The sequence below is a fragment of the Melanotaenia boesemani genome, chromosome 21, assembly GCF_017639745.1.
Source record: "Melanotaenia boesemani isolate fMelBoe1 chromosome 21, fMelBoe1.pri, whole genome shotgun sequence".
Lineage (NCBI taxonomy): Eukaryota > Metazoa > Chordata > Actinopteri > Atheriniformes > Melanotaeniidae > Melanotaenia > Melanotaenia boesemani.
Genome location: NC_055702.1, coordinates 17,046,526 through 17,058,009, shown reverse-complemented (window position 1 = coordinate 17,058,009; position 11,484 = coordinate 17,046,526).

Sequence of the window (11,484 nt, the reverse complement as noted above, 5' to 3'; positions counted from 1 at the left end):
TTCCTTACTTTCCTTACTTTCTTATGTTTATACATTTTCATAAACCAAAAATTACAAATATCAGCAAGACATCCAAAACCACAAAATCACGGGATCCTCATAAACGGTTTAAAAATCTGTACAACATGACACATTCATATAGCCTCTGGATATGAACAATCATGGCTGTGTGGATCTTAAATGCATACTGACAATAATAATCTTTTTCATCCATGCAGTTATTATTGACATACACCAAAATAGACCAAAATGATGGACCAACCACCTGAAGAATGCTCCACACAGTAGAGCTACTGTGCCACTGCTATTACTAAAAGTCAGGCCAAATGGGATCTTTAGTTAGTTCATGCACACACACCAGGCCTTGACCACCCACTGGACTCTGTGCCTGGAAGTGCCTGCTGCATGACACCTCTGCACATTTAAACAAGGATTAAATGGTTTGAAAATAAGGGATGATTGATGGAAGTGAAAAAATAAGAACCCCCAGAGAAACCATGAGAGGAAACATGAACCTGTGTAGGGGTCAGTCATACATCGTGGAATGTTCATGCTCCAGTAGAGATTCAATAATGTTTGTCTGAGCACTTTTTAATTTTACATGAGAGACAGGAACTCTTGCAGTCACGTAGGGACTCTTTCTCCAGCAGTATACCTTTTAACTGGGGAATGTGGTGGCTGTTCAGACTTTGCTGCCAAGAAAAATGAAAGCTCTTATAGAAGAAAGCAGTTCAGCAAAACAGCAAACTTTCAACCTTTGTCATACTGTGTATTTCTATAAAAGAAATATCGATTTGGAGAAACTTTATCCCATAAAGGAAAAGAGATAACAAAAAACATAATGAAGATGTCTATTTCAGACTATTAAAACTTAGTTTATATTTGGTCCAAATTTAATTCAGTGTTATCAGGGGTCAACATCCATTTAAGCTGTATAATCAAAAGGATATTACACACATAAATCATACATGTTATTGTTTCACTAAGAATTAGAAGAATTCTGTTGCTGTATTATGTTTGCATTATTATGCACTATAAATCATACAGTTCACACTGGGTTTTCACGTGTTTCACAGTGTTGTTTTAGTGTCAAAACACCATTACTAACAGGGAATAACCCCATTCCTCTCCATCTACTCAGTGTTGTGGCCACTTTTCTTCATATGTTTGCTGTTTAACTGCTTTCCTGAAGCCACTTGATTTCTTTCCTGTCTATTCAAGTTAGTCACCCCCAGCTTAAAATAGTTTCCGTCACTCACTGCTCAATAGTTTGTATTGTCAGGATTGTGTCACTAAATCATTTTGTGATCCATACATCCACTTTCCAGCTTGATTGAGTTGCAGTAACTTACTCTGTCCAAAAGGAGGCAGTGTGGTAAAGCATGTAACAGCATTACACATCACTGCATTCAGCAACCTGCTGAGGATATGAATGACAGAGATAAATTGTAAGTTAACACCCAACAGAAATGGAATTCTTATTTGTTAGACAACAGACAGCCATAGAAAGGAACAGAAATCCTACAAATGTATTTGGACTAGCAAAGACAGTCGTCTCTACAGGAAGCTCTTCGTTTATTCCACATGTAAAAGGGGGGAGGAGAGAAGAGCAGCTTAACTACCATAAGAAAGCAGCTGCTTTTATTGAAACCTGTTATTGGCGTGCCAAGATTACACTGAACAACAACAACCCTCCTCCCTGGAAGCCAATAAAATGCTGACAACAAACACTTGGCTTGCCTACAGCACTGTTAGAAGCCACAGAGGTTGGCCTTAATGATACTTGGTAACTATTACAGACTATTAAACTAAATGAATAAAAGAAGAAAAGGAGACAAAAAAGAGGGGGAACTGCAGCATAATATGGAAGCTGACTCATTGTTGGGCAACCTTGAGGAGATGAACGTTGGTTTACGTGTCAACTGGGGAAGTTGGGTTGTTGAACAAAAAGGAATTTGTGTGAATGTGTGCATTTCGCTTGATGAGCTGGTACATCCATCAGCAACACGATGGGCCAGAAAACTCTTGTGTATCCTTGAAGTTGAGAAGGCATGGTAGAGACTTTCTGTGTCTGTGTGCTAATCCCATTGTCTTTATGTATGTATGTGTGTATGCAACTGAAAGCATGTTGTAAACTCTTGGTTGAAAGGTCACCCATGCTGTTAGAAATTTGCAGGAATAGGACAATAAGTTTTGGGGGAAATATAAAAATGCTTTCATTTTATTTGGAGTGCTATTACTTAAAATCCCAAGACCTTCTCTTCCAATTCTCTTCTCTCAATCCACTGGAAAGGTGAAGAAACCCAGAGCTGCCAGCTAACACAGCCAGCCCAAGAAAGCCCTTGTCATCTTTCTTCCCACAGCTCTGAATTGTTTTCATTTTCTGGGGTCCCATAAATTGACTCTTATTGTCCCATAAAAGGTTTCTTTTGGGGTGGGATTTATAGTGAGGGGTGGCAAATGGGTGTGCAGGAGGGGAGTTGGGGGGGGGATAAAATCCACCTTTTGATGTCCTCTCTGCTTAACAGGCAGAGCAGACGCGCCAGTCCATATGCTGCACGGTGCCTTTGCCACACACTGCTGGCGTGTGACTCCTTCACACACAGGCACATTAAAAGATATTAAACAGCATTTCTGCTTTCATTCACGGTCATGAGAAGCAACAGCCGAGCAGGGTGGTTCAAGTTAAGATGTGCCACTTCCTCAGCTCTAATTAAGGCCGCCTATGCAGGGGGTCTCTAAAAGTCTTGTTTTGCTACACCCCCTGATCCTGACCTTTTAAAACAAGAAAACGAGGCTTTTTTGGAGCACCGTGGAACAACTTCGAATAAAACAGACTGATTATTTCTGTGTGACAACCTGCTTTTGTGCAGTTTGGATAAATGTCAAGAACGCTGGCTACACTTGTTATATATATATTTTTATTTTTGCTAAACATGCAGCACGAAAGTGTCCACATTATTCCTTTGCATACAATACATTATGAAGTTTGATAATTTATATTCATTATTACTGTATTGTTGAATATGCTTTGTAGCTTGTAATGACTCACATTAACCTTTGCTCCAATTAAATCCTGTTTTTAAGGAGCTGTTTCCCTCTGCTTTGCATTGTAAATCTTGGAGAAGATTTCTTGCTGTAGTTGCTGTTGCTACTACTTTAAGTGTGCACTAAAGCAGTTTGCAGCTAAGTGTGAAACAGAGGCAGATAAATAGACAGATAGTGGGTGAATCAGCAGGAATGAGGGTGTTGTGGTGAAGAGGGAGCTGTGCTGAAAGGCAAAATATTCTTTCATGATCCATCTTTATTCCAGCCCTCACCTGTGAACACAAAATTTGCATAGAATTATGTGTGAGGTGGTTGGGCTCAGCCTTAGAGACACAGTGAGAAGCTTGAACCCCACCTAAAAGAATCTACTTAGGTGGTTAGAGCATCTGATCAGGTTGTCTTCTGGTCACAATCCTTAGAAGGTGGTTTACCAGCATGTGTATGTATGTATGTATGGATGTATGTATGTATGTATGTATGGATGGATGGACATTTTCCATTAAAATTAATTTGTATCTTTCAGAATTTCATCAATGATGTTAAGCTATCTGGGCCCAAAAAACAGCAAACAGAATTAGATAATACTGAGACTACCACCATGTTTTCCAGATGGAATCGACTTTTATTTTCCAAACTTTTATAATCTAAACCTGTTTTAGTCACCATCCATAAAACCTTTCCATCCATCAGTCATGTGGCTGATGGGCAGCACTGATCCTTTTGGAGAGAAGCAGAAAGAGGCCTTGATGTTTATAAGTTGCCCTATGTGCCTCTATGACCTCAAACATTTTCACACACCTTTACTTTTGTGGTAATCTTTGTTGCTCCTGGAGAGGATAACAGCAGTCTTGAATTTCTTGTATTTGTACACAAACTTATTCACTGTTTATCAGCATAGTCCAAACCTTTTAGAGATGGTGTAACATTTTCCAGCCCAACGAGCATCAACAACTTTTTCCGATGTCCACAGATATCTTCTCGTTCATGCCATGATGCACTTCCATAAACATAGGTTATGAAATTCAGACTGATGCCATCTGATTACCATCCCAGGTTTTGAGCTGAGGTGAGAAACTTAGCAGTGATTTTAAGTTTATTTAATTTTTTGTGTGGAATGTTGTGGAATGATAGGTCAAGTTATTATGCAGAAAAAAAGAGCTGTTGCTCTGCTAGGTATTAGATTGCTTTGACATTATTCAATGCTAAACCAATGGCTGGTTTACTCTACTCTGTTGATCTTTGAAGCCCTCAGTTTTCTCTGTTTCTTATCACTTCTATAATCATTTAGTGGTCCATCGCCTTTCTGCCTTTCCGGTTGTTTTCTTTCTGCCTCTGTTCCTTTTGTGCACACTTCTTTCGCCCCTTGTGCAGCAGATGAGCCAGGTGATAGTGACACAGCCTGCTGTATGCCAGTTACCACGGCGATGACAGCTGGCAGTCCAGGTGCACAGGCAGCTGGGAAGGCTTGGAATGTGTGTGTGTGTGTGTGAAAGAGAGAAAGATGTCTGTGACACTGGTATCTTGTGTATTCATGCTTCTGTATGACAGAGACTGAGGGAAAAGCGACCTGGCTGCTAGCGAGAGCACAGGTGTGTTAGTGATGGAGGGAGCGTGGGAGAGTGGTGGAAAAAGAAAGGAGTGAAAGGAGCAATGGTGATGGTGTGTGTGGGGGCAGACTGAGCTACGACCTCTCGTATTGACCAGGCGGTTCCCAAAATCCAGCATTTCGGATACGCTTTGACATTTGTTCATTGTCTAGACATTTGTCCGTCACTCACTGCTCAAGAGCTTGTTCAGTGAGCATAATTGAGTCAAGACATGAAATCATAACAGGAAACATGCGGTGAGCCTTGTTAAAGAGCAGATGACATCAGCTTTGAAACCTGGAACCTGTTAAATAAAATATGAGATGAATGATAAAAATAAGTGAAATCCTGACAATTTCTATACTGTTAGAAACTCCTTTCTTTGCTATTTCATTGATGAATTAAGTCCAACTGAGTCATCACAGCAAAGCAAATTCCTTGTGCGGTGCACCTGTGAGACAATCACAGATGCTATAACTGCACTGCTGTCATGTTTTCAAACAGCCTCTTTCTTTTTCCTTTCCTTTCTTTTCCTCTCTTTTGCACCCTCTGTCTCTTCTGGGAACATTCCAGGCTATTCCACTCCTGCCCCTTCTCCTCTTCACCTCCTCCCCCTCCTAACCCTGCACCCTCTCATAGAGCGGGAGGCCACAGCACCATCACTCACCACTTGGTGATTACAGACACAAAAGGGGCCTTGGTGGCCCCGGCTGCCGCTGCTGGACGTGCACCGCCACTGGGGAGAGCAAGAGTGGAGGAAAGTCCCTCCACCTTGACCGATTTTGTCCAGTCCTCCATCGTCCCCACCTCCTTGGATGATGAAAACTCTGTCAGTGTGGATTACGAAAGTGTGGAGTGTGTCGGCAAAGGGACTAGCAGAGATAAAAGCTGTGCTGCTGCACCTCTGTTTGTTCATGCCTCTTTCAACTTACTATTTGTCACTTTAAACCAATTTTGGGATTCCAGTCCTTTTCATGCCGTTGTCACATTGCCAAACTGAGCTTTGATATTTTTTTATGTGGCGTTTTAATTGGCCTATTTAGACTTGGTAGTGTATTTTGACGATCAAAGGCAGGCTTTTAATGATTTACCTGTATTAGACTTTGAATTTCTCAGACAGTAAATTTAATTCCCGCATGTTTTCCACACATACAGTTGGTTGTAAAACAGACTATGCAAAGTGTGAGGTCTCCTTTTCATATCTATAATATGCTATACATTACTATTACATGATCAACACAGCAAACTGAGGACTCTGGAGCTAATTTTAACAGTGGGGGATGCTGGTAAAGGAAGAGTGTTGTGTGTGCAGAGCAGTGAAGGATTCTGGGATCGGATGGGGCATTAAGGGTAGTGGTGGGGCTGGCACTGCAACGGTCTTGCTTCATGGTGAAGGAAAATGGGCGCCAAAGCAGGGGTGGGAGGGTGCAGGCTCTGAAATTGATTTCATGCAGGAGTCAGACGCAGCCCCAAGGAAGGAATAATACATATGTGTGCTTGTCTGTGAGTGTGTGAGGAAAACAGGGATAGTAAGAGTGTGAATTCTTGGGGGCACAATGGTAGGAGGAAAGAGACACAAGCAGCAAAAGAGAGAAGCCACCTGCATCAAAGAGACTGGATCTGCATGACAAAAAAGCACATAGCTGTTTTGTTGCTGACATTGGCAAACAGTGTGTGTTTGTTGTTTACTGATTCTTTCAGCTCTACAAATGATCTCAGTGTGTCCACTGTGTTTCAAACACTACTTTGATTCTTTGTGTTGGTTAGAATCAAACATATATAAAATGTTATTGTTTGATTGTGTTTGACTTGACAAGTACACACTGGACATGATTGTACCAGCATAATGTGAAAGTTGCTGTAAAGTTCTGCTTTTCTTCTGTTCTTGCCTCTTCTGTACCCACCGCTACAGAAGAGGCAATAAACTCTGGACTGAATGCTGACTTAACACTTTTAAACCTATTTAAAGGACAAATTTCAGTTGGTGAACTACAAGAATACAGTTGGTGCCTGAACATGAACAATCTCAGACTAAAGAGTATAAAAAAACAAAACATGCAAACAAAAAACAGATGAAAACACAATAATCTCCTGTGATTCATATACTATAAGTCTATAGCAGTGATTTCCAAGGTAAAGCTAAGAGGGAAAACAATGGTCTTATAACTGGTCAAACTTTGTTCTAGGACTTAATTACACAAAATCTCTTCAACCTCTAAACATCAACTCCTTTGCTCAGAAAGGATGCATTTCAAGAAATCCAAAATTGCTGCATGAAATGTGTTGAGATAATAAAGCTACATTCTAGTCTGGACACAGACTTGTATGCATGTTAAAGTGGACACATTTGACCAAAACTGGAGTGAAATACAGCTGAAATAAATCAAAATCTGCCATCACGACCACTGAAATAAATTAGACAAGGGGTAAAATTGTTCTCCAGAAGTACAAGTCTGTGCACATAATCTTTGCAATGAAAGGCGGACTGGAAGTCACGATTACACAATGTAAAATAACAAGATCTTAATAAAAAGGCTAATAAATTGGAAATATAATCTATTGAAAAGTCCATTCCTAATCAGTTTGCTTTGAGCTTTGCATTTCCCCTCCCACATGAACATTACTCAGCCAGAATCCATTCCATTTAAGTACTCTTACACAAGCATTAGTATACATGCATATGAAGAGACAAACTTAGATATGCTAAAAAGATTATATCTATATTGGTTATTTAGAATGAGTCTGCTCTACAGACCATAGACCTGCAGAAATGCCTTTATTCAAACAGATCTTTCAGCTCTCCGCTTCCTCTTCCTCTTCCGCTAAGAAGTATGATCCTGTGTTGCACACACTTTTCTATGCATTCCCACTTTTTAAACTGCCTTTCCCTTGATCTCTCCTTCTCCTCATCCTTTCCTTAGTCTTTCTCCATTCTGCCTCTCCTCCATCCTTTTCCCCCTTCTTGGCATCTGAGGCAGTATCTCTTTTAAGGCACATGTCAAGGGAACTGTCTGCTGCTTTCAAAGGCCTTTGTGTTTGGCCTTTCTTCCCCTTAATTTGGTTTCCCCAAAACACTTTCCCATAGCATGGCTGTCTCGCCCTTTTTTCTCCCATTCCTACCCTATTCCTCTCACCTCTCCCTCCTTCTCCCTCCTTAAGCTATCCTATATACATTTAGTCCTTTATAATGAAGACTGCTGTGGTAGGCATGCATAATATTACAAAATGCAATATTTTTCCTCTTGAATTGGAAAAAAATGTAATCTTTCAAGGAGCTATTTTGACATTTAGAAGAAGCTATAGAGAGAGACAAAGATGATTTGATTTGATAAAAAATATTTACACAATAAAAATCCAATGCAAGATTAACATATTTTGTAGTACCAGTCTTTGCAGGGCATCCTGTTTGCCTGCTGCCTTCTTCCCATGACTTCTCTGACGGCATAGGTTTCTCTAGGGAACTTTGTGTCATGGCAACGCTTGCAAGAGTGTTTTTCTGTAAGCAGACACAGTAAGAGGAAGCATGGCCTTGCAAGAAAACTGTGTACTTATTTGTTTTGTGAAACAGATGCTGCGGAGCTGACATGTTAAAAGTTTTGGGAGCAGTAGAAAGTTGGCAGGAGAAATAAATTCTCCTGTTGGGTGCAAGTGACGGCATTTGTTCCTCGCATGTGCGTGCAACATTGCTGTGTCCTCACCTCGGGCAGACGCATGTGGTTTCAATCCATCGCATACGGACAGACGCCTTCTCCCTATCTGCATCTCTTCCTCCCCCTAAAGCCCACTTGTGTCTCTTCATCCATCCCATCAGTCTTGTCTTTGCTCCAATTCTTTGACAGCAGTCTTCCTTTCTTCCAGAATACACATTTCCTTTTCATATCTCTCATATCCCTTGCCAACATCTTTTCCACATTGTTTCACCTTTATGCTGTCCTTCTTCCTTTTGTCTCTTTTGAACACACCAGCAATCTCTGTGCTTGTCATCCAGTCTGCTCTGAATTCTTTGAAATATTTTCCTACAGGGGCATTGCAACTGTGTCACTTGAGGATGTACGGCTTACCTCTCACATCCCACCTCCTTGAGAGTCATGCCAAAAACATCTCACTCCTTTCTAGAGATATGGGATTTCATTTGTGTGTGATAGTGGTTATAGTTGTTTCCTAAACCACGAATCTTTGAGGCATGCAAGTTTGTGTGTGTCTGTGGGTGAGTGGGCAAATAACTTCCGCTTCAGAGAGACAGTTTTATAAGCATAATTGTGTCCAAGTGTGAAGGACACTTGGTGCTGAGAGCTTTAGCATGACAAAAGCAGATGGCTGAGACGTCTTTATTGGCGAGTCCAAGTCATGGAACTGATTTCATCACCCCTCTTTAATCTGGAGCTGCTGCATGTTTCTTATGTATTTAAAGGAAAACAAGACAATGAAATACTGCATCCTAAAGTTTGCCTGGATGTCACTTTTTAAAGTGTTTGGGTGGGGCCACAGTTGTGTTGGACTACCCATATCTCAGAATCAAAAATGGGATTGCCTTACAGGGTAACAGGGTTACTAGCATAACTATGTCAAAGCATTGGGACATAAGATGCTTTCCCAAAGGGTTTAGCCAGTTTCATGACCTTTTAGATGGATGATGGTTATTGAGAGTGATATTGAGCAAGTAATGCAGCCAGGGTGAGATCGACTCCTTTAACCCACAACAAAACATGAAAGAGGGCTGCTACAACAGAATGATCACGATGGAGGCCATTTGCTTCTAATTGACCTCCACCCTCTTGACTGGGCCCCCCAGTAAGGCGTGGCCCGTTGCCCTGAGTAACCCCACGCAGCATCTCTACATCCCAGAATGTTGAATAGTAGAGCTCTCACTCTCTCACCTTTCATAGACACACAAAGCCTTGTACCTTTGGCCTGACAAGCAGGGGAGAGGTTGTTTTTGCTGTCAGAACTCAACCAACCATCAAACCGCTCACAGCTGGGACCCAGAGCCATGACCCTGGACTAGAACTCTGAGGAAACTTCCTCAGATTTGCTTCCTCTAGCGTAACATCAGGGATCTCAAAGGTGGTGACTACAGATGTGATGCAGAAATGTGCTGAAAGATTTTTTTTTCCACAATAATTTCAAAGTTTTTGGTGCTGTAAAGAGCGATTGCATGACTGCACAGAAATCCAGCAAAGAAAGTAATTTCAAATGATTGTTCAAGTGACACAAAAAGTTAAAATCTCTGCCCCGTTTTCCATAATAAGTTAACCTGATGTCAAACAGCTCAGCGAAAGTGGCCATTTATTTGGTTTCCAAATGAGACAGGCCACCACTTCAAAGAGATTGATTACCGCTGCCAAGCAAGCGTGAAATCGTGAGCCATATTTCCAGTTTCACCTAAATTATTCCAAGTGCTGCATTTTAGAGGTTAGACCTTTCCTGATGGCTCGAGAACAAGTCTGCACGCATACACATGACAATATAGGCGAACCTACTTGCACACACAGCTCAGACAGCCAGACTGCACATACACCCTTTTTCTTCTTCTGTTTGTGTTAGCGAAACCTCAAAGTGAAGAACTGAGGGATGTGTGTGAGTTTGGTGTGATGGGGGGAGGGAAAGGAATAAAAAAGAGGAGAGCTGGTGATCTGACAATGTTTTGATGGCAACAAGCTGGAAACAATTTGGAAGGGAGATGAATTTAATACGGATTCCTCCCATCGCAGCCATGTGTCCTGGGCGACCTGAGGCCGTCCCAGCACACCTCCCTGGAAACTCACCCAGTCCCCCTCCTTCACATCCTCTTCATGCACAGCTCCAGCGCACGTAGCTGTCACTCATGGCCGCTTGTCTCATTCTCCTCACCCTGAGTGTTTGTGTGCATAAGAAATGTGATGTTTGAGGAGTGAAATATTCATGGAGTCAGTCATCTAACAGTTAAGAGTGACACTCAAAGGGCCCGCTGGAGGAGCCCACTCTGCATTACCTTATACTGTTTTGTCTCAGCAGATCTCACTAACATCAGTCCTGACGGTGGCTCAGCTCTTGTCTTGCAGTGCTGTGACTGATCAATGTACATACGTTAAACAAAGGGGTGCAGGTCTCTGTTGGTGATGTAAAAGTAAGACATTGTTCAGAAAGGCCTCTTGTTAGTTGGAGTTTCCATTAAGAAAGATGACCTCATACTGTCTTTGTGAGCTAGTAGTGAGTCATTTGTCTTTTCTTTGATCAAACAGTTAATTTGAGGTGGGGATTAGACAAAGACTAAACTTACCAATCATTGTTCTGAAGCAGGGCAGCCTGCTCTAACTTCATCATCCAGCCTCCTTGTAAAGAGATACCCTACACTTTTCTGCACCATTGGCAAACATGATTGACCACAATTAGGCCAATTACAGCCAATTCTAATGACTGGGACAAATTGACTGCAGGGGTTATAGAAGCAGCTGTCCTCATTTTCACTATATAACTCTCATCATCTTGGACATCTCTGAGTGATCTGGGGGAAGTCGGAGGAAGGATTTTACCATATGTACAGTATGTGGAAGTATGGCCTTGGCTGGGGTGCTATTTCCTTAAGCAAATGTGTGTGTTTGTGTGTGTGTGTTCGTGTGTTTGGGCTGCTGTTGAGTCACGTCCAGTACTGATCTGTAGTCAGTTCTGCACCAAAGCCGCAGGTGTCCCTGTGCCCCGTCGATTGCAAGCTCCCTCTTTTTCCCAGGAAAATGCTTTCAACCAGAGTTGGGTTACCACAAAGCAGCGCAGACATCTGAGAGATGCAAGGAATGTCCCTCCCCATCAAAGGGCAGAAATCGCCCATTTTAATATCTGCAATTAAAAGGGGAACAATATAGTAGAGAAGAGA